The 25,177-nt window shown below is 29.4% G+C and overlaps 1 long non-coding RNA gene across 3 annotated transcripts in view; it reads left to right on the forward strand.

Annotated features, from left to right (window-relative positions):
• Positions 1–242: 242 nt before the first annotated feature.
• LOC136220566 (uncharacterized) overlaps positions 243–25,177 on the forward strand; it is a 39,796-nt gene continuing 14,861 nt past the window's right edge. For all 3 annotated transcript variants that reach the window (XR_010684575.1, XR_010684574.1, XR_010684573.1), the window contains exons 1-3: positions 243–331; positions 453–506; positions 13,544–13,616. This is a non-coding gene — a long non-coding RNA (uncharacterized lncRNA). The remainder of the gene's footprint in view (positions 332–452; positions 507–13,543; positions 13,617–25,177) is intronic.

A 25,177-nucleotide genomic window follows, 5' to 3' on the forward strand; every position in this document is an offset into this window, starting at 1 on the left:
CAAATGAAATGAAATGGGAAAGTAGATGGACCCTAATGTATGAAACCAAATATATCTGAAGGTCAGTTTTGATGATTTGTCTCATGTCTTTTACATATTAATATATTATATTGTGGTTAATGTGTTGTCGTTTTGTGGTTTTGGAAAATAATAATGATAATAAAAGTGGAGGGTACGGAAATATAGCAAACTTTTAGTTGAAATGAAATGAAATGATAAAATTAAAAAAAGTCTAGCATTTGGTATTTTGTCCATCTTCTTTGTGCTCTTGTCTTCACTCTCCTCTTCCCTTCCTCTCCTCAACAAAAGCTGAATACACGATCTTCTTCAGGTTTTCTTTCTTTTCTTCATCTCTCTTTCATTATTTCCTTTTTCCATTTCAATATTATTTATTCATAAAAGAGCCTTAAAATTAATTAATCTTAATCTTCAAATGTAAATTGCAAATGTAGAGAGGGATCAAAATGTTAAATGGAAAGAGCTCATTTCAAAGATTATCCTATAAGGTAACAGCCTAAATTTCATTTATTTATCTTAATTGTAATATTACTATACTAATATTCATAGTTTCTTCTTTTCTAGATTATTTCTTTTAATTAAAATTAAAACTAGGTTTTTCTCTTTTATAATGAGGCCAAAAGAAGAAGAGAGATTTGCGTATAAACTAGGCTAGGATTATTTAACAATATACTTACATTCCTGAAGTTATAATTACTGACATAAGATCACATATTATTAATAAGTACAGACAGACTTCTGAGTTGGGGACTTTCATGTTAAAAGATATTTAATGCTAAAATTTAAAATTATAAATATAATAAAAATAAATGACCATTTCCTCAGGCTTTGTCTCATTATAATGATGAAAAATAGTATTAATTATTATAAGAGTCTCAAGTCGTTTAAGTTAGATCTCGAGTTTGAATTATAGCATACGTAGAAAATTTTAATTGGGAGAATATTTATCTAAAAGGTGCATGACAAACCTCAAACTAAGTAATTAGAAAATTTATTTAAAAAAATTAACAATCAACAAAAAAAAAAAAAAATCAGAAGAAAAAAAGTTGGGAAATTTACATACAATTCATATATAATTACTATTAATATATATTTAATAACTAGCTTTTATAAAGTACGGATTTAGGATATTTTTTTAGAGTTTAAAATTTATAAATTAGAATATAAAATAATATTTTATTTATGAAATATAAAAATAATAATGTTTAATAATTAATTTTAAGAATATGATTTAATTATAATATTATAAATAATTATGATTTTCATGTATAAAAATGTAAGAAAGTTGAAGCTGAAAGCCCAATTGAAGAGATAAATAAAAGCCCATAATGGATACAGATGAGTCCTACCAGTTATATCTGAAGCCCCAGCTGCCTTTTATTTAATTTATTTATCTACATCACACAAGTCAAACATTAAAACTAATCATTATTTAGTTTTATTTTCAATATAATAATTAGACCTACTAACGATTAAATCCAGAATAAGAAGAACAAAATAATAATTCCAGAATACTAATATATTGTAACTTTTTTCTGGCCTTGAAACTGTCTTTGGTCCGGATCTAAGATATTCCTCCTAACCCTGAACTTTTGTTATAAAAAATCTAAAAATTTCCTTGATTACATTGCTTAAAAATAGGTTTAATATATACTTTTTTTTATTAACCAATTGACATATTCTCAAGAAATTTTTGCTACTTGTTAAAAGGTTTACTGAAATACTAATTTGTAATATTTTAATATAATACCATATAGATATTATCCGTTTTTGATTGAAATCCAACGCACTGAACCTTCTCACGACTTGAAAGTTCGTCTATATACATGCATTAGAAATTCACTTTACTAATAACTATTTCACTTTTTCTATTTATGATATGAGATTGAGTTTATTCTTGCTTCCTTTGTCATCTTTTAGGTTATTCTTTACTCAAACCTTCTATTGCAGCGACACCCACTCGTTACACGATTAATATCTAGCTTGAAGGATATAGAAATTATTTATAGAAATTTTACGTTTGGTTTAAAAAATTAATTTGAACTTGATGATTAATTATGTCAATTAATAAGTCAAATTTCACTAAACACTCCAATTTTGTCAACAAAATATTAAGAAAGGTCTAATTCATTCCATATATATAACAAAAAAGAATAAAAGTCTTTATTTCTTTAGTGATTAGTAACCTAATGCAAGGGTTAGAAATTATTATTATTATTTGTCAAATTCAGGCTAACTTTAATCCATAAAAACAGAAATTTAAAAGTTGCAACATAATCAATGGGAATACAATGAGCGAAAATGAAATGATTCAATCGTGTTTATAAATGCAGAATGAACCTATTTATAGGTAAAAGTACCACTTTGATCCAGAAAGTTGTATCTAATTACAATATTGTGGCCTAAAACAAGTTAAATAAACTAAATTCTGTTATAAGTTGGTATATCTAGACTTTGGAGAGAGGAATTACACTTGATGGCTTGATATACATGAGAAATGAATGAGTTGGCTTAATACATCACCAGCTACCTCAACTTATCCATAATAGTAGATTGGCTTCCTGAATTTTGCAAGTGTCTCACCAGCTCCCTAAACTTGCTTATTTCGTATCACCAGCTCCCTAAACTTGTCCATAAAAAATGATTAGCTCCCTGAACTTTGCAAGTGTCTCACCAGCTCCGTAAACTTGCTTATTCTGTAACAACTAAATACAAAAACCATAATACTAACTCGGATTAAGATGCAAAAATACCCCTAACGTTTTGGATCAGGAGTAATTTTACGCATAACGTCTAAAATGGTGCAATTTTACCCCTAACGTTGGAAGCCAAGAGCAATTTTACCCCTAACATTGATAAATTGGGTTAATTTGAGAAATAATTCATCAAACTGTCTTATCGGTAATGAATCTTGTCATCTACACTTCACACGTGCGTCATTTTATCAGTAACAAATCACAAACATATGTTGGGATGTGAAAAAAAAAAAAAAAAAATATACTGACTTTTGTACGAATTGGAAAAAAAAAATTCAAAAATTTCACCAAATTTGTAAATTTGCTCTTGGCTATTAATGTTAGGGGTAAAATTGCACCATTTTAGACGTTAGGGGTAAAATTACTCATGATCCAAAATGTTAGAGGTTCTTTGGCACCTTAACCCGAGTTAGTATTATGATTTTTGTATTTAGTTGTTACGGAATAAGCAAGTTTAGGAAACTGGTGAGACATTTGCAAAGTTCAGGGAGCTCATAAATTTTTATGGACAAGTTTAGTGAGCTGGTGATACGAAATAAGTAAGTTTAGGGAGCTGGTAAGATACTTGTAACGTTCAGGGAGCCAATTCTATTACGGACAAGTTCAGGGAGCTGATGATGTATTAGACCTATATTATTCGTCTAATAGGCCTAATACATCACCAACTCCCTGAACTTGTCCATAATAGTAGATTTTCTTCATAAACTTTGCAAGTGTCTCACCAGTTCATTGAACTTGATTATTTCGTACACCAACTCTCTGAACTTGTCCATAAAAGTAGATTAACTCCTTAAAATTTATAATTGTCTCATTAACTCCCTAAACTTGCTTATTCCGTAACAACTAAATATAAAAATTTATTAAACCTAAATTCTAAAAACACATCTTCATGTATTCGAGATGTGATTTTTTCTCTTCTCCTACCTTTCAACCTATTATAAGAGTTAGTGTTGCGGGTTTGAGAGATCGAATGTATAAGGATTGAGAGTTAGTATTATGGTATTTGTATTTAGTTGTTACCGAATTAAGCAAGTTTAGGCAGTTGGTGAGATACTTATAAAGTTCAGGAAGCTAATCTAATTTTATGGACAAGTTTAGTGAGTTGGTGATACAGAATAATCAAGTTTAAGGAGCTGGTGAGACACTCGCAAAGTTTAGGGAGCCAATCTACTATTATGGATAGGTTCAGGGAGCTGGTGATGTATTAGGCCCGTCTAATGCATCACTAGCTCTCTGAACTTGCCTATAAAAGTAGATTGGTTCCATGAACTTTGTTAGTGTCTCACCAGCTCCCTAAACTTGCTTATTTCCTATCACCAGCTCCCTAAATTTGTCCATAAAAGTAGATTAGCTCCTTTCACTTTGCAAATGTCTCACCAACTTTCCAAACTTGTTTATTCCGTAACAACTAAATACAAAAACCATACTATTAACTCTCGATCTTCATTCATTCGATCTCTAAAACCTGCAACACTAACTCTTATAATATGTTGAAAGGTAGGAGAAGAGAAAAAATTACCTCTTGAATATATGAAGATGTATTTTTAGAATTTAGGTTTAATAAATTTTTGTATTTAGTGATTATAGAATAAGCAAGTTTAGGGATCTGGTGAGACACTTGCAAAGTTGAAAAAGCTAATCTACTTTTATGGACAAGTTTAGGGAGCTCGTGGGACACTAATAAAGTTGAGGGAGCCAATCTACTTTTATGGATAAGTTATGGAGCTAGTGATGTATTAGACCTATATTATTTATCCTTTGAACTTATTCAAAAAGCTTGATTGATCCCTAAACTTTTAAAATGTTCTGATAGTCCTCTCAACTTCTATAAAATGTTTGGACAACCCCTCAACTTTCGTAAAATATAATCAGTTAATCACTAGATTGCAAAAAGTATGATGAATACATAAAGTGTTTTGCATGAACCTTAGAATATTATTACATAATTCACATAATAAATTATACTCAACAGTAAAACTTGTCCTCTCTAATTAGAAACTCATACCTCAACCTTGGTGATTTTACTTTTTCAAGATGCGTGCAACACACCTTCCGTACCTAACTTACTTTTTTTTTTTTTTGCAACCGAATGATTAATTGACTATATTTTACGCAAATTGAAAGACTATCCGGATATTTTATGCAAGCCGAGGAAGCTTTCGGGACACTTTGAAAATTCAAAGTGTAAATCAAGCTTTTTGCATAATTTCATGGATAAATGATGTATTAAACCTTCTAATTTCTATTGATAAAGGTATTGGCATGTAAGAGTGTGTAGAGATAGTAATAAAGTATATTCTTGAATTTCACCTTATTAACTAATTAAGCTTTTGGTTAATTGATTTCTTACATAATTTGACAAAAATTATTGGAAAAGTGGATTTGATTTTCCATTCCATCATAAGTTTTATACATTTAGAGATTTTTATACCGATTTTATACATAGTTTTCTTTTTAGATTTTGAGTTTGTTTGTTTTGGGGATTCATTTTTCATCAGATCAATTAAGGTTTGCAGTAGACACTGGGTTCTTGGTCCATTTTTTTCCGTCCAAAATTCTGATTTTCTGGTTGAGATTTAAAGAAATAGTTTTGATTTTATGTTATTAGTTTGGATAAAATAATTAAACTGAAATTGTGCTGAAAATATTTAGACATTGGTTAACTAAATATTCGGGTAAATTTTATTTAGGTACCTTAACTTTGATCAACTTTTATTTTATGCAATGAATTTTAAAACCTGACATAAAAGTCCATGGACTTTGTATTTCACAAATATAAAATATAAAAGTCACTTAACCTTTTAACCACTCTAAAGTGAACTATTAACGTCTTCAAATCCACATAACGGAATAATAAGAGATCTTAAAAATGTTGAAATATACTCTTTAAGTAATTTTAGGGGTCAATAGATCAATTTAAAAAAATTAAGGGGACTAATAGGTATCTTGACAATTGATTTAAGCAATTTTTAATTCTGGAACCTTTTTATTTTTGAGGCCATTTTGATATTGTTTAATAAACGAGGATAAATTGGCTATTTAGAGAAAGAATACCCCCGAAAATAATGATTTGAAAAATAAAACAGATGGATTCATGGGAAATTTGATTGTAAACAACTCTAATTTTTAAAATAAACCATTCTGAATTCTTCATTTCAGCGGTCATTTTGATCATAAACCATTTTAATATATGTCAGTAAAAAAGAAAATGTATAAATTTAGTTTTATGTTCATTGTAAAAGAGTGAATTTCTAGCCATCACATACAAAATAGTGAAATGTGAAGTCTAATATTTTAGAAGATAGTGTAATTTTAACCATTATTAACAAAAAAATGAGGTGTTTTTCGTCCATCAATAGAAAATGTGAGTGAGTAGAAGACTAGAAATTGGAGGAGACAAGAATATGAAACTACATATTTTCTATTAATAAAAAAAAATTTATCTTATATTATTGAGATTTGAAATTACTAGTAGCGTTCACCTAGATCCTGAGTGACTAAATGAATTTAGTCATTCACCGTTAGATATAGACTCATTATAATCCTACGGTGGATATCCAAAACATCATAAGGTGTAGATTTAATAAACATATATCTAACGGTCATTTTGTCACTCAGGGTCCAAGTGAATGCTACTGTTGAAATTACACCGACGGCTAAATATAAACTTAATATGATACTCTTTGGTACATAAAACTGTTTTATTCCATTAATAATAAGGCTAAATTTGAACATTACCTTTAGTGAAAAAGTAAAATTTAGAAACTTTTATATTTAGTTATGAAGTGAGGGTCATAAAGAAAATAAGACTAAATAAGAGGCTTTGAATGTTATTTATCTCTAAATATTCGTCAAAATATGATCCGTTTTAAAATAAATTAATTCAACCTATTTAGTTTTTATTAGTTGTCAAATTTTTCTTTGATGATTGAGTATTCTGTTAATAGAGCTATGTGTATATCCTCCGCACCATATATTATTTCTGAACTTTTATTTCAAAGTTTGGATGTTCTCCACTTTTATGTTCGAAAGTGACATAGTTTTCCAAGTAATATAAATTAATTCCAATTAATTATTTCCTCTTCATTTTCTAGAGACAAAAGTTTTATGCTGACATGGATTTTAAATTGATCAAACATGTAGTAAATTGTCTAAGTCTTAAATTATTAGGTATTTTGACAATGTCTGTTAAAATTGAACTCTTTTACATTTTAATTAAGTTTCAGTAAAAATAAAAATCCGGAAAGAAATTGAATGACTAAATAGTAAAAATGACCTAAGTTGGAAGATCAGGAGTGTAATTATCCGTATTAAAGAATTGTAACGAAACACACACAAAAATATATAGGAATAAGATGCAAAAATACCCATAACGTTGATAGTCAGAAGCAATTTTACCACTAACGTATAAAATGGGTAATTTTACTCCTAATGTTGGCAGTTAAGAGCAAATTTCCCTCTTAACATTGACAAATTGGATCAATTTCAAATATCATTATAAAAGACGGATATTTTGTTTTTTTTTTACTCTACACCCTTTGCCTATGAATTGGTTCTAAAAAGAGATTTCACATTTTTTACGATTTAATAATAGATTTGAAAATTAATATTTTTAAATTCGATGAAATATTTGTGTTTTCTTGTCCAAGTCATACAAAATACAGTATAATTTTTTAAATTTTTTTGTTAAAAAAAATTAATGTCTATTCATATGGTTGTAATATGTTACTAATTAGTGATAAAATGACACATATTTAAAGTGTAGATGACACGATTCATGACTGAGCAGACATTTTAGTGAATTGTTTTTTAAATCGAACCAACTAGCCAACATTAAGGATAAATTTGCTCTTTGTTGTAAAGCTTAGAGGTAAAATTGCATTATTTTAAACGTTAATAGTAAAATTGCTCTTAGCTGCCAATGTTTTGAGTATTTTTGCATCTTATCCCTAAAAATATAAGAGTATGTAGTGTGTAGTTTATTTTTTCTCGGCTTAATATATACGTAGTTACTTGAATTTGGTTCACAAAGTCTATTGATTTCTTGAACTTCAAAAGTGTGTTGTTAGTCCCATGAACTTACCTAAAATGAAATATTTATATACAATGGATCGGGATTAGTAGTACTATGAACTTTCTAAAGTGTATTGTTAGTTCCATGAACTTACTAATTTGGTACTGGTTCTGACTCACAGTAGAATTTCTCTTTAAAATACTTTATTAACCATCTTAATTTGTTTAAAGTGAGGTATATTTTAATTCCACGAAAACTAATCTTGTGCTCTTATTAACAAAACATTTAAAATTTCAAGAGGTAAATTGACTTTTGAGACAAATTTAGAGGCCTCCTAGCATAGTAGGCCTTTTTTTCTTTTTCTTTGCGGGAAGAAATGTGGTGTATTGTTCAAATTCCAAGTGAATTAAAGATTTGAACATAGATAACACAGAAAATAGGTAGAAAAGACATGAATTGATTTTAGATCATGCTTTAGGTGAATAGATAAGTTGTGATTATCATGTCCATATACACTAAGGAATAGGTTTAAAATACTATTTTTGGTCCCTAATCAATTCAAAATTTTATCATCCCGCTCACGAATCTATTATTTGATCATATTTATCCCTAACCTATCCAAATTACTGAAATTTCACCCTAACTAATTAGAGATTTAACAGAACCATTATCCTCCGACACGTGATGATATTTACTAATAGAATTTTAACACATACTAAGATAAACATGTGTTTTATACGTTTCCATCAGCTTAAACTTTTAGTCCAACAGCGACATTCAAAATTGAAATGATGATGAGTGAGAATTGAAATGGAATTAAGAGAGAGAGAGAGAGAGAGAGGCATAGAGGGGGGATATAGAAGTCATAATCAGAAGACTTTTAGTGGTCCTGCATAGAAGAAGTGGTATTAAGAGTAGGAAGAAAGAAGGAAAGGAGAACAATAATTCTCCATCCACTTAGTTAGATGTGCTGCTGATGCTGCTAAAGTAATGAATGACTTACATTGCATATAACCCACATTTAGGATTAAGATAGAGATAGAGATTGGAGAATGGAGGAGTCATTTCATAATTTTATCTTTCTGGTAGACATAGTACATACTATGCCCTATCTCCTCTTTTTTCAATCTCCTCCTTGTTTTGTGGTTTCCACATCTAAGAGCCAACCACTCTAAGACAAAGCAATAATGAACAACCAAGTGCCTTTCAGCCTGCCATGATTTTCGCCATTAATGCTGCTTCTGCTGGCTGCTGCTGTAGTGTAACCCCAAGCTAGCCCACTTTTCTTTTAGGGTTTTTTGTGCCCTACCTTTTTTAGGGTTTTCTTTTCTTTTTGGCTTCTTCAATTTCACCAAATTAGGGCTGTGTTTTATTTGAGACTCATACTTACTTACTGCCTCTGGTTTAGGGTTTCACCATTTCTCTTTCTTTGTTGCCTCATCTGCTTGCTTCTCTTTCCTTTTCTTTTCAACATCTTCACATTCTTTGAGGAAAAAGGGGCTAGGGTTTTATTTATTTTTTTATTTATTTAACTTTAAGTGAACATAATTTATTCTTTTTTTGTCTGCTTTCACTTTTGAATTAAAGGCCACGGTCGCTTTCTTTCTTTCTTTTCTTTCTTTCTTTCTTTCTTTGTTTCTTTCCTCTCTCTCTCTCTTTTTTCTATTATTATTTTTACAGTTTAAGATGATGGGTGAGTAAATTGTCATACACATTTGAAGAAATTAGGGGAGAATTCAAAGATTTGTAGATCTGAACGATCTATAATTAGTTAATCTACTGGTTTTGGTTGGGCTTAATTTGTGTTTAATTAATTTGAATCCCATAGAAAGAACAACTGATTATCCGACCAAGGAAGAATGACATTCCAGATTTGAACATATATAATTAATAAAAAAAATCTGGATTTATTAGGTCTCGATGTAAATAATCATTGTATCAGCTTGCTTGATGATTAACAAAACAATATACATATATATTGCTAATTAATTCGCGGTTAAGTTCATTTTTAATATCCGAATTTATCATGATTACTCTGTGTACTCCATTTAACCTATTCTGTGTAAATACCAGATTTATCTTAAATGAAGGGTTAAAAAAGGATGAAGCCTCAATATTTATTGTCTTAATTTAAAAAGAACAACTGTTCAAGAATATTTCTTGTTGATAATATTTTCCTTTTACTTATTTTCTTTTGAATTTATAAAAATATAAAATATTTATTAATATAAACCATAAAAAATATTAAAATTACTCTTCCAAAATAAATATTAAAATTAAATTTTTAATATTCCATAGAGTAAATAAAATTCACCTATTAATATTTTTCGTTAATTGATATTTCAAATCATAAAATAAAAGGAGAAGATGAGAAAAGAAAAATTTTAGAAATAAAAGAAATTAATTATATAAATTTTACTGAACAATATATTTTTTGTTTTTTCTACTATTCTCTGAAAGAATATTTTTTCTTGAACAAATAAATTTTTTGGTTTTATTTAATTTTCTAATAAAAATCTTATATATTTTAATATAATTTATATACAATGGTCTAGGTTGAAGATTGATTTGATATTGAATAGTTTATTTTTTTTTTTAGGAAAATGTTATAACTTCATTAAATTAAACATAATAAGTACAATAAGAAAATGATACTGAATAGTCTAACTTTTTTTATAAAGCATATATTCCACTGAAAGAAAAATAAAATGAAAGAAAAATAAAATGTCACACAAATTCAGGCTCAAATCGGCACAGAATTCACATAGGTAAGAAAATAGAACATAATAGGCAATAAAATCAATAAAGAAAAAACCTAAAACAAAATAACTATAATAATATATTGGATGAATTTTTTTATTGTACATTCTATTTTAGTATAATTTTGATATATATATATATTAAGAAGGGAAACTATATATTAAATGGGGTCAATTCACAATTTTTTATTTAACCGAAAAAATGGAGTCAATTGATCACACTGATTTTTTTTAAAAATTTGTATGTATAAAAAATTTAAAACTATCAAATTTTATTTTATTGAACCCACTATTTTTTTATTAAATGGATTTAATTATATGGACCAAATAACTAAAAAGTAAAAAAAATCACAAATAAAATAACCAAAACCACTTATTTAATATAATTGTCTGTATTTCTAGGATGTTTCACTCAATATAATCCATAAAAATAAGAAATTAATATATATATATATATATATATATATATATATATATAATCAAATATTAGTTGGTTCTTAAACCAAAAATATTATTTTGCAAATTTAAAATCAAACACTAAAGTATCGGTTTTGATTAACTTAATTTTATACGGGTATATGATTTTAATATTATATAAGATTTCCTAAAAGATCTTATTTCTATACCCGTACAATTTTCCGATACACATTCAATATATTTAAGAGATTTTTAAGTTAAATTTTATTAATATCTATAAATAGTTTTTTTATAAATATTAATATATAATATATTTTTAATAAATTTTGAATTCCTATTTAATTTAATATATTCTATACTATTAATGAATAAGATATAAATTTAGTAAAATTAATAATTTAAGATAAGGTATATTTTAATTAAATAACATATCAATTTATTAGAAATTATAATTGGTTCAAGAAAAAAAAGAAATTATAATTAATTAATATAAGATATACTAGTATATCTTAACACAATCTATTAACTGATATTTTCTTTAGAAATAATTTAATAGTTTGATATCGATTCAATGGTGCCTTCTATGGTTACTTTGTTTTTGACAAAGTACCATTACTTGGTGTGTTTTCACCATTAGATGATAGAGCATAAAATTAATCTAATGGTGAAAACACACAAAGTAAGACTTACTTTGTAAAAAACAAAATAAGCATAGCCTTTAATTCATAATTTATTTTGTAAAAAAATTAATATATAATATCTAAATAAAAAATTCCAATCTATATTCTTTTTTACTGATAAAAAATAAAATAAAATATATTAATTTTAATTATATTATTATATTTATCTATAAAAAGATTATTTAAAGTAAATGTAAAAATAAAATAATAAAATTTTATTTAGATAACCCCTTTATGTTATTATTTTAATTACTAAATTTCAAATTTTTTTTAATATTTATATGTCAACATGAATCCGTGCATCGCACGGGTCAAAACTTAGTTTGATATAAGATATGTTAGCCGTCTACTAAATCAAAACTAGTAAAAGTTACAATGTATTATAAAATATGTTATCATTAGTAAAATATGGAAAAATAAAAGGGAAAGATAATATAGAGATATTTAAATTAATTATATTTCAATAGATAATAAAATAACTAAATTATTGTTTTTTTTTTGAAACAGTCTATTTGTTTTAGTTTGATCTGTATGTAGGCTGACAGATAATTAACACTAGTGGCTGTTCAATTTGTACTAATTTTACAATTTTATTTAATTTTTTAAAAAATATATTTAAAATTCACTAAAATATAACAAAAATAAGTTCAAATGTTAAAATACCTAGGTACTTGAAAAAGAAGAATGTTTATTTCCTCTCCTAAAAATTGATCATACATCAAGAAGGGTATTGTATATATTATATATATATTACAAAAGAAGGAAGAAAAAGAAAACAACACCAAGTATGAGGAATTATTGTAGAAAATACAACAGCAAGAATATTATCTTGCAACAGCTGAAAAGATATTCTGATATCTCTGACTCGGTAAATAACAGAGTAAAACCACAAATTTTATCTAACAACTATAAATTCTTCAACCAACAAAGCTGCTGCCACATTAATATTCACATATCCTCACAATACCTAACAATTTGTTAATTTGAACAATTTCAACCACATTTGACAAATTAATGATTATTATCAAATATTATATGCTCAAAATTGTCCGCATTAACATGTTTTTAGTAATTATGTATGATTAATAAATTTAAAGTTGTTCAACCACTTTTTAGATGACTCTTCTCTCAATTAAAGTTTACCGTATGCATTAAAACCTCAACTCGAGATTTCTAGCTAAAAGAACTTAATTAAAATTGACTTAATCAATGAGAGGGTGCAATAAGTTGTTAGGAATGATGAGTCAAGTCATCGACCACATATGGGGAAAAAGAAGAAAAAAAAAAAATATATAAGTTAAGTTAGAGAACAAAGATTGTATAAATAGACACACATGTGGTTGCTAAAGACACATGTGTTTGAAATTGCGGCTAGTTTTGTCTGAGTAGAAAATTGAAATGTCAGAACATCTACATCTACATCTGTTGCTTTCACTATACCAAACTTACTTGCTCTATACAATGTATTTGGTAAAAAATCATTTACATTTTGGTTATTGTGTGTAGATATGAGTAAAAACCAATCATGCTGTCTACTATCTATTAATTGGATAAAAAAAAGAGAGGGTATATCATAATAAAATCGATAATCGTATTAATTAACCGAGTTGTATTTGTAAATCGTATTACCGTAACAAAATTGACAGTTAACATGTGATTAGGTTAGAAGAGAAGCTCTTCAATTATCCAACTAAAATTCTGCTGGGGAGAAAGACAATATTTTAGGAGGCATGTTCAATCATATATGTTGCAAAAACTGATAAAGTGATATGAGTTGAAATACAAAAATAAATCCAAAATCACATGCTTATTATTTTGTTTTCTACTGCAATTTGTCACTCAGTTTTTAGGAAAGAACACAAGATCATTAATTAACATTTTTGGCCTTTTTGGTTCCAGGCAATTTTAGCTTCAGCAAAGGAAGAAACAAATTGTACTATTGCTGCTATATTTGCTTCATGATTAATTAGAGGTAATAAGCTCCAATTTTTAATTAATTCCCACAATCTTTTAGCTTAGCTTAGAGTGATGTATTCATCCCCTAAACTTTCCAATTTACCAAAATCTGCTATAATTCTGCCACGTGAACATAAGGAGTTAATCGTATTACTTTAAGTAAGTTAAGAGGATTAATGAGCTACTCTTTATGCCTATGTTGAATTATAAAAATTGAATGACTTCATAACATGTCCAATTGAAAGTTCATATGCTTAATGTGCAAAGCCCTTGAAGTTGAAGGCTTTACTTTACACATGCAGAACTGAAGCTACTTAGAAATAAGTTTGTGAAAATGGCTTGTGGGTTGTTTTAGTTTCATCTCCTTTTCCCACATTAAGAATATACTAGAGAACTTTTTCTATTTATAATAAGGCATAATAAAGTTTCGAAATTGTTTCTGCCTTATCGAATTTGAATTGAGTGTGTCATCACGAAGAAATCTCAAATATTAAAATCTAACTTCTAATCAGACGATTGTTTAAATGTATAATAGACAATGTTCTTCTCGACTTCTCATTCTTTGGAGCTTTATACGAAGTTCTATATCTAGCTAGCGTGGAGCTATCCACACAAACTTTGGTTGTGGAAGAACACTCTACACCTTCTCCTCATGCGTTTGAAGCGAGCAATATGTATGTCTCTCATCGACCCACAAACCTCAGGACATTCATGATAGTTCGACAACACAAACCTCAGGCTCCACACGAAAGATTTTGGTATGGAACTACCTCTTCATATCCTGTAATGTAGGCATTGAATTATAGGGTAAAGTATAGTACCATGTGAATGCCATACCAATGAGAGAATTGGGAAATTAACAAGATTGTCCATCCTTACTAGAAACCAAGCTAAAATCTGAAATACGATACCCCTAAGATAGGGATTCTCCTAATCAACAATCCCTGGATACGGCTTGTGAAACTCAGACTATCCCGTGACCATATGTTAACTCGCATTATATCTCTCACAACATCAATGTTCATTGATTGATTAAAGGATGGAGGTGGTTGCGCTTGAACTTGAATTCCACTAATAAGAAATCCCTTATTTATTGGGGAATTTGTCATCTTTCGTCATGTTAGTGAGATTAACCAATAAATTCTCCATCCTAAAATTCTCACATTGGTGATTAAGATTGGATCCCTCCTCATATCGATTAGGAGGGATGATTTACATATCGGTGTGCTTATACCACCTCTAGTAGGAGCAATTTTATTGTTACTTGATGGTTTTTAGTAATAACAAACTACTAAAGAGGTAACAACTAAATTTAGTTTATTACAAAATACAGTAACAAACAGTGGTATAGAACTCCCAACAATTAATCAAAATTTGCTTCACGCGCCAGATGAGATGCTTATGGCACCGTTTATAGTTCTCACACATTTCCTTTTCCAATACGAATAATTTCATTTTCAGTCCTTCTTTATTGATATTTTTTAGATTCTACAAAATTTTGAAAATTTACTTGTTTTTAGTGGAATGTTATTAAACTTTGTTACTACCCCATAAAAAATCCTAAAATTTGTTATTAACCATTGTGGATGCTCCAAGAAGTACGGTGGCTTTCCCCTAACTATTCCACGATATCAACAACTTGTTATGAATTGTCAGGTACAAACTCTAAATCCTCCGAAGCAGTCATGCAATCTTTCTCCTTATTATTTTTTTTTTTGGCAGCAACATCTAGTCGAACGTGCCAAAATTATATTTCTTTTTCGAATTGGTATTGAACGTGACAGATTTTGTAAAGAAAATCTCAAAGTGATACATCTTACTTCTAATCAAACCATTGTGTAAAAGCCGTAAGGGTAAAAAACTTAAAGTTCGCTATGAAATAAATTGAACAAAATGTGCCAAAATTACAAAAAGTTTAAATTAATTTGAAATAAAGAATTGTTGAATAGTAAAGAGATTAACTGAAACTTAGTAGAAATGCAAACTAAGAAAGCTCTTAAATTAAATAATAAGAATTGAACATCACATTTCAAGTTTTTTTTTTTTTTCTTTCAGAAATTTGATATTGTGTTATGTGCTGTTTTGTTGAAGCTATTGAGTTAGATCCCTTTTCTATTTCCTTACTTTCCTTTTAAGAATGAAAATCTTCATCAATATCTCATGAGTTTGAAACGTACATATCACAAATCTATATATTTACCGATTGTTGAAATCTTATTAACAATTTGAGTTGTTATGAGTTGGATCATTATTTAAGATGGTCTGATATCATGTGAATGAATCTGGTTAAACCGATAAATACTACCCTAAAAATAGATTTTATAATTATCTTTGATACCAACTACATCAAAAAAAAAAAAAAAAAATTCTCTAATTTCAATCATATACCATTCAATAAACTAATAAATTAATTCAAATCAATTAAATAATTTTGATTAATCGATTTAATTATAAAATTAATTTTTATCGTAAATTCGATTCTAATTTAATATAGGTGTAATAGAAATGTATTAAATTATGTTAATTATATCATGTAATTGTTAATATCCCCACACCATACGGTTTTTAACTATTTTAAAATATTTTTTTAACGTGTGTACATGATAACGTGACACACAAGTGGAGAGAATTTTACTGTACTCTGCGAGTATTACACTCAACTAATCAAAATCATTTTCCCCATCACTTCATGAGAGATGGTTGCAGTAAATAAAAAAATATTGTACATGTGGCACTACTTGATTCTTTAGGTGTATTACTTCCAGGTTATTCTAAAAAAATTCGTGGAGTGAAGATAACGAAATTAATAACTCTACATATAGTGTTTGTTAATAACGACTAAACATTGACCTAACTCTCAAACATTAGGGGATAAAATTGGTCTAACTTGCTTATGTTGCAAATATAGTTGTATATGTATGATGTTAGGAGTAAAATAGGTGTTTTGTTTGTTGGAAAATATTGGATAAGAGAAAATTTTGTATTGAAAAATAAAATATTTTCCGGTATTTGTCTGCAACATGGAGAAGAAGTAATGAGTGACTACTATTTTTAAAATAGTAAAAATAAATGAAGTTGTATTTCAACAACTTTTTAAAAGAGTAAAACATTTTTTTCACTTTCTTTATAAATTTTAATGTTGATTAATCTAAAATTTTTTATTCATTTATTTTCCTAAAAACACTAAAAATTATTTTTAGACATAATATTTTTCGATAAACAAATAGTGGCTTATTTACCAACATTGAGCTATTTTTATATATATCTTTATCTCCCAAAGAATATCCACTGAGATACCCTGAAGAGCGTCAAAAGTACATAGAACCCTATCAATCCATCTTTCTTTCACCTTATTAGATGATTCTAGATGCACTTCACATACCAAGTATTGGGTTCCGTTTCTTTCATAATTTGGTGAAATGCATCATCATCTTTTTGGGATTTTTTTGCTCTCGTCTATCCTTAAACTTAGAGCGTATCTAGTTTATGGCTTACTATTTATTGTTGGTGTTAGTTATTTATGGATGCTAATAGAGGTGTCCGCTATGGTTACTTTGTTTTTTACAAAGTACCGTTACTTGGTGCTCATTTTCACCATTGGATTAATTTTATGCTCCATCATCCAATGGTGAAAATGAGCACCAAGTAACGGTACTTTGTAAAAAACAAAGTAACCATAGCGGACACCTCTATTAGCAACCATAAATAACTAACACCAACAATAAACAGTAAGCCATAAACTAGATACGCTCTAAGTTTAAGGATAGACGAGAGCAAAAAAATCATCATCCAATGGTGAAAACCACACCAAGTAACGGTACTTTGTAAAAAACAAAGTAACCATAGCGGGCACCTGCTAATAGATAGTAGATGTTAGTTGTTTTTTCTGTTAAAAACAGCGGTTTCAAAACTTTACTATACACTTTTTTTTTTCGTGTTTAGACTTTAAATGAAAAAAAAAAAAAGCAATTCTGAATAATAGAAACAATCTCATTTATATTTTTAGCATAAAATCCTTCTATATTGGAACTAGAACAAACTTAGAATACTCCTAAAATAATACACCAGATGAATCAATTAGTGTCAGATGTATTTTTTTTCTTTATTGAGACTAATCTCTTTATCCATGATAACCTTAACGTAATATATGAATATAATCCTAATTATTCCCTTAATTTGATGTAAAAAACCCCTTTCTAGATTAGTATGTTTAAGGGTCCGTTTGGTTTAGCTACTGTTTGCTGATGAAAAAAAGTTGCTTTTCCAAAAAATAGAGATTTTCTGTTTTTGTAAAAAACTACTTTTCAATTATAAAAGTCAAACATGAGATGTCTAACCAAACACATAAAACTCTCCATTTTACAGTGAAAAGTTAAACATGAGAAGGAAAATGAGTAACGAAACGCTCCCTAAATGATCAAGCTGCCGACTTTAATTGATTCCGTTTAAGTTGATATACAGATGAATTATAAGAATAATTTTCTTTGTTTTCCGTACACTTTGATAAACAAAACATGTATGTTTAAATTTCATTAAGATACATACATATATAGATATATGATTGGAGCTGTTAGAATTCGAACTCTTAACTTAATTTAAATAATTTACTATTTTCAAATATAAGTTAATTCAGAAGATTAAATTAATAAAGATAAACTTCAAGAATAATCCTTATAATACCCAACAGTACTTTTTCATTATTTTTCAAGAATTAATTCCATGAATAAATAGCCTAATTCAATTAATGATGGAGATAATTATAAACATAAATAATAATAATGATGGAGATGTGTTATAGATAATATAGAATTAGTGTAATCTTAAAAAGCAGTTAGTCATTTTCTTATCCAGAACTGATGTAAACATAGATTGGATAAGTGACCTGTATCCATATATATATTTGTATAAACATAATATAATATATATACATATATAGTGCAAAATATCTGTACGGACGAAGGCAAAAAAAAACTATAAGGAAAAAGACTGAAAATGGAAGTCTAATTTTGTGAGCTACAATCTCTATCTACCATTAATATTGACAATCACCTTCAATTTCAATTCACATTTCACATGCCAACCATAAGATGGTGGGCCATCTTTTTTCCTTTCATTTTCTTTTCTTCATTATTATTGGAACATTATATTTTAGCCCATTATTTTCCAAACCATATTAGGTTAGGTCTTTAATTTTCTCTTATTTTCCATTACTCAAATTATATAGTTATATAATATCAGGTTGTAAAAAACGTTAGACGCTAGTCGGATGGACTGGAACTAAACGGCTAAAACTCGCATAGAGGTCAAAAAGCGTATAAAGTGACTAATCAAAAAACGCATAGGCGGCCTTAATAGTTAACAGTGATAATATGTGATGAGGATAACAACAAAATTTATTTTTATGTGTTTAAGTTAGTAGGTTAATTAGTGTTTTTTTATTATGTAATTTTACGGCTTCTTATTAGGTCGAGTGATCGAGAGTTTAATTCTAATAGTATTATTTAAATTAAAATTTCAACATACGGTATAATAGACTTGTGTGTTGTCTTTAACATTCGTGTGAGGGCGAATTGAAAAATGATATAAATATTATTTCTGAAAATATCTTTCATAGTCCCTTTTATTTTTCTTTCATTTACATATAATTTTTAACTTTAATTTCTTTCATTAACATAACATCTTTTTTCTATAAATGTCATGCCTTTGCATGGTTTGATCATCCAACAATTAACAATTCATTTATAAAAAAAATATCTCTTGAGAATTTTGAGAGTTCGAGTATATTGGGATTAAGGTATTTCTTTTGTACGTGCACCACTTTTAGTTCATTAATGGATTCGCTTGTTAAGTCGACCCTCTACGAAACCTCGTAAATCTATGAGTCATGTATTTTTAATATTCTCTATTTGTTTGCCATTTTATCCGTCCAAAACAAATATTATGTTCCATCATAAGACATTTCCTAACAAATTAGTATGCGAGCCAATTAATATTTATTTTTGGATTTATACTATGACGATGATTAAATTTGATATTGAGAAGTACGATTGTACTATCAACTTTCCCTTATGAGAAGTGAAGATGAATGCTATTTTGACATAATAGATTTTACAAGGTGATACTGGATGGGTTATTCACCACGGTAATAAAGAAGGATAAAAAAGAATAAAAGCAAAAAGCTTTGACTTCCATTAAGTTATGTATAATGAACGAGGTAAGTCATTCATGAGAAGACTACTAAAGTTTCATGGGAGAATTTTATGAAACATCGTCCTCACATGTTTAATATGATAGGAGGTATATCCCTAAAGTCACACCTTGATGATTTTTGTTTCATTCTTATGAATTTGGAGAATTTAGATATAAAATATAAAGAAAAAGATAGAGCTCTTATAATGTTATGATCTTTACCTCCGCCTTCCATAAAAAAATCAAAATACCATGATCTATAGTTGAAATGTTCTAATTGTGGATGATATTAAAAAGTGTGTATTTTCAAAAGATCGTAGTGATAGAAATAATAATGTAGAGGGTCTCATCATTAAAAAGAGATCTATTACAAGAGATCCAAACAACAACAACAACAAATGATCTAGTAGACATAATAATTTGACATGCAATTAAAGTAAGAAGAAAAGTCACATCAAAGCTGAATGTTGTAAGTCGCTGAAGAAGAATAACTAAAAGAACCATAAAGAAGATACATATGTCGAATGCAGTGTTGTAGATAATGATGTAGAATGCAAAATCTATGTAATGTTTGAAGATAGTGGTAGAACTATAAATGGATGGATCCTTGATTCCACTTAATCGTTTCATATTGTCTCCAAGGAAATTGATTCTTTTCTTATGAACTGGTCAATAGAAGAATTGTGTTGATGGGGAACGATTATCCATGTAAAGTTATTGGCAAGTTGTGGCATATGAGTCTCGATAACACGAGGGAGAAATACTTAACCATGATAATTAAAAGGGGCCTCCTTTGTAGCCAAAATACCTCACAATTAGTTTTTTAGCATTACATTTTTTCAAGCACAAAAGAGTTAGTTGAGGCACTAATGTTCATAAAACAAAATGAACTTTGAATTATATCCATTTAGACATATGATACCCTGCGATTTTTCAAAACATCGCGCTCAACATATGTTTACCTTCACTAATGATTACTCTAGGGAGGTTTGAGCTTATTTTCCGAAGCCCAAAATGATTTCTTTGTCAATTCAAGTAATGGAAAGCCTTGGTGGAAAACCAAACTAGTAAGAAGATTAAGTGTCTCCACACTAATAATGGCTTGGAATTATGTAGTGATGAATTCAAATTTTTTTTTTTTGGTGAAAATATGGACATTTCCAGATATCTAACATTTCTAAGAACACCATAACAAAATGGTGTTTCTAAACGAATGAACCAAACTTTGTTAGAAAATGTCGATTGTATGTTATGTGCTTACCTTGCTCTACTGTTGTTTGTACTATCATGTATGTCATGATTTGTACTCGTCTTGATATTTCACATGTATTACTTAGTAGATTTATGTCTAATGTTGGTAAAGAGCATTGGAATGTTATGAAATGGGGTTTTTTTTTGGGGGGGGGGGGGGTATTTAAGGGGGGTAAATTTCATCGATGGTGTACAACCTTTGGTCCATTTCACACTTTGGTGTACAACCTTCAATTTGTCTCACTAATATATACGAACTTATAGGTGACTTCCCACTTTGGTGTATAGCAGGTAAAAATAACCGGTCAACGCGAAGTCAACGTGCCACATCAGCATTTTGACCGGTCAAAAAGTTAAAATTTGACCACCTAAAATAAAATTACCTCCAAGCCCTCTCCTTCCTCCTTCCCCTTTCCCTTTCCCTTTCCTTTTCCTTTTCCCTTTCTCTCTCTAACTCCTATCTCTCCCTTATTTCTATCCATTAATATCTTTATTTAATCTCTTTGTAACGATATCTCTTTGTTCGAAACTCGTTGATAAGTTTTTATTCAGCTTGTGTTTGCGAATAGTGCAAGGAACATGTTTGATGAAATGGTTGACAGAGATGTTGTTTCTTGGAATTCGATGATTATTGGGTATTTGAGAAGTGGAGATCTGGACGAGGCTCTAGATTTATTTTGAGAAATGAAGGATAGGAATATCATTACTTGGAATTCTATTATAACAGGGTTAGTTCAGAGCAGTCGGCCAAAGGAGGCTTTGGAATTGTTTCAGTGCTTGCACTTCATGGATATGGTAAATTGGGGTTTGATGTACTCCAAGAGATGCAAGAAGAAGGGATAAAGCCTAACCATGTAACGTTTGTAGGGTTATTATCAGCTTGTGCTCATTCTAGATTCGTAGAGTTAGGTCGTTGTTGGTGTTTTTATGCAATGAAACAGATTTACTCAGTTGAGCCTCAAGTTCTACGCTTGCTTTGTTGATTTACTTGTATTTAATTGATTTGGAGCCACTAAACCATGCTTTCTATGCCAACTTATGTGATATATATGCGAAAGCTGGTAGATGCAGTGACGCGAAGAGAATTAAAACCTTAATGAAAGAGATGGGGATTCAAAAGAAAGTTCCTGGTAGGTCTTGTTTCTTAGTATCATCTTTAGTTTCATTATTATAATTGTATCTTAATTTCAATCTTATTTTTTCTCTTGTATCCCAATTTCAATCCAATTTTTTAGTAATTGTGATTTAATGAAGAGATTAAATGAAGAGAAATAAGGTAGAGAGAGGAGTTAGAGAGAGAAAGGGAAAGGGAAAGGGAAGGAAGAAGGAGAGGGCATGGAGGTAATTTTATTTTAGGTGGTCAAGTATTGACTTTTTGACCGGTCAAACTGCTGATGTGGCACGTTGACTTCACGTTGACCGGTCATTTTTACCTGCTATACACCAAAGTGGGAGGTCACATATAAGTTCGTATATATTAGTGAGACAAATTGAAGGTTGTACACCAAAGTGTGAAATGGACCAAAGGTTGTACACCATCAATGAAATTTACCCTATTTAAAGGGTAATACTAATGCTTGTTTAGAAACCTAAGGATAAAGAGCGTGGTGGTTATGTGATTCAAACTATACATATGATCTTGATAGAAGAAGACTCATCACATGTTATGTGTTTACCCTTGGTAGTACTGCTATTGATTAGAAAACTACTTTATAACCTATATCTTCATCATCCATTATCGATGGAGAGTATATAACTAGTTGAAGTTGTAAAATAAGATATTTTAGTTTTGAGGTTTCATCAATGAGTTCAATTCAAACTTAGAGAAGATTATCATTCACTTTGATAGCTAGAGTTCTGTATGTTTGACTAAGAACCAGATGTTTCATAAAAGAACAAAGCATATTATGTAAAGTACCCTTTTGTTTGAGATATATTATTTCACATTTGACATATTGATTATACCTCTTTCAGTAAGTAAGTTCAATCATTGCTTGAACTTGATTGGTATTTGCGATGATTGAGCTAGTCCAAAAGGGGCATTATGGTGAAAAAATACTTTTGTGAAATTTCAAATCAATGTGGAGATTTATAAGCATGTGAAATATATTTTCTAGTCCCAGAAAATCAAAATCTCCCACGGTGAAACCCTAGTGTTTTGAAATACACCTCCAACACCTGTAGCACCAGGCGAACCAATAGAAGAACCATATGTGTTCACCTTAATCCAACCTATAGGGACACGTACCAATTATCACTAATAATATTAGGAGCTTTAGGGGCTCTCGGCCTAATAGTCAATTGGCGAAGAACTTGATACTCAAGTAATAACCCACAAAACAATTATGAGCTTCTCAAGAGAAATTTCATAATGACCTCAAGGCTTGGAAAATATTTGGATCATCACTTTAAAAAATGGATAAATTGTTGGCTCGCCAAATGATCCAAACTACATTAACTGTACTCGTTGACCAAATAACTGAGCTCAGAACTGAAATTGTTACCCATGAATTTCAAAATCAAATACTTGAAATCACCATCTAAATTAACTCGCTTATTGAATAAAGACTTAATCGCATTCCAAACCCTATTAGTAAACAAACAATGAAGAAAATTACGATCATAGGTTTCAATGGTGCAAAGATAGAGAATCCACCGAGAAATCATAGAGAACCCTCACTTACAAAGCATATCATGCGTAGGAAGGCAGTTCTAAAAATCATGACAACAGATGAATGAGAAAGATAGGGAAACAAAGTTGTGATAGATAAATTTGATCTAATCACGCATATTATTTTTACGATGTAGCATAGGACAAAACGACTTTTACGAAGAAAAAAATTCCATTCATGGTTGGCCGCTAGACACAAGTATATTTCGTATCAACACCCCTATAAATAACTAAATTTTTTGTTGTTGAATGTCATAGGGGGCAGATTTTACAAGAGCCATCCACCAAGAAATCCTCTACCTTATCCCCCAAGGCACATTGTTGTTCCGAGATAACCCAAGTTGATATGCTATAGACTGAACGATCTGTTCCACAGTCTAGAAACTAAACTTATAATTCTCACCAATCAACAAAAAATAATTAGACCTCAATAGATTATAGACTCGTTGTATGGAGGTCTAAATAGAATAATTGATAATAGAGAGTTTCGGAACCTCGAATTCTAAAAGAAATGTAGCATATAACAAGTTAGGAAGGAAAGTATTCCTAGCTAATATATTATAGGAAATCTTGCCCATATAACATTATTTAAGTCCTGAAGATTCTTTATTCCAATACCACCTTCAAGAATATGCCAGCAACAAAGATTCCAAGGAACTATGACAAGTTTACTAGTAACAATAGAGCTCGTCGAAAGGAAATTACGGATAACATGATTCATAATCTTAAGAATGATAGTTGGCCATCGATAAAGAATAAAAGATCGTAAAAAGGAGCTTATCAAGATAGCCGAATTTGAGTTAGCTTGCCTACCATCAAAAGTGAAGTACCCTTCCAGTGCGAGAAAGAAGCTAAAAGGGTAAATTACAAAAATGGGTGAAATGGGAGACCCATTTACATATTTAACTCATTTACTCAACCTACTACATATCTAGACTGTCTTTGTGTGACTTTTCCATAATACCCCTAACCTTTCTACTTCCCCCTTACGCGAACGGTCTCTCCCCCCTTCTCATTGGTTACGCGAAATGGTTGGCTCCTGCATTAATGATTCCCAGACTTTTGATCTTCCTATCTTCCTTTAAATTGCACGAAATCTGCACCATTTCTCCAAATCACAATGTATTTCTCTTCTTCCTCTCTTCATCTCTTGATTCTTCATCTTTCTACTATTAGAAAACGAAGTCATGGTTCTTCATCTTCCTGTTCTTGCTCGTTACTTAGTTTCTTTCTTCTTGTTACCATCAAAGAAATGGTTTACGTTGTTTCCATTGTTTTTCCTAGTTTATCATATTGTTATTATCGCTTTTAAGGGTGAAAGGCGTGAAAAATGTAAGTATCTATTGTTTTCTCTGCGTTTTCCATGAAACCACTTCGCGTAGTCGATGATTTCGCGAAGATCTGTGATGAGAAATAGCCTGAAACGTGACGATCTGCTTAGCGAATCGATTATTTCGCGAAGTCTG

Source organism: Euphorbia lathyris, chromosome 2, assembly GCF_963576675.1.
Source record: "Euphorbia lathyris chromosome 2, ddEupLath1.1, whole genome shotgun sequence".
Lineage (NCBI taxonomy): Eukaryota > Viridiplantae > Streptophyta > Magnoliopsida > Malpighiales > Euphorbiaceae > Euphorbia > Euphorbia lathyris.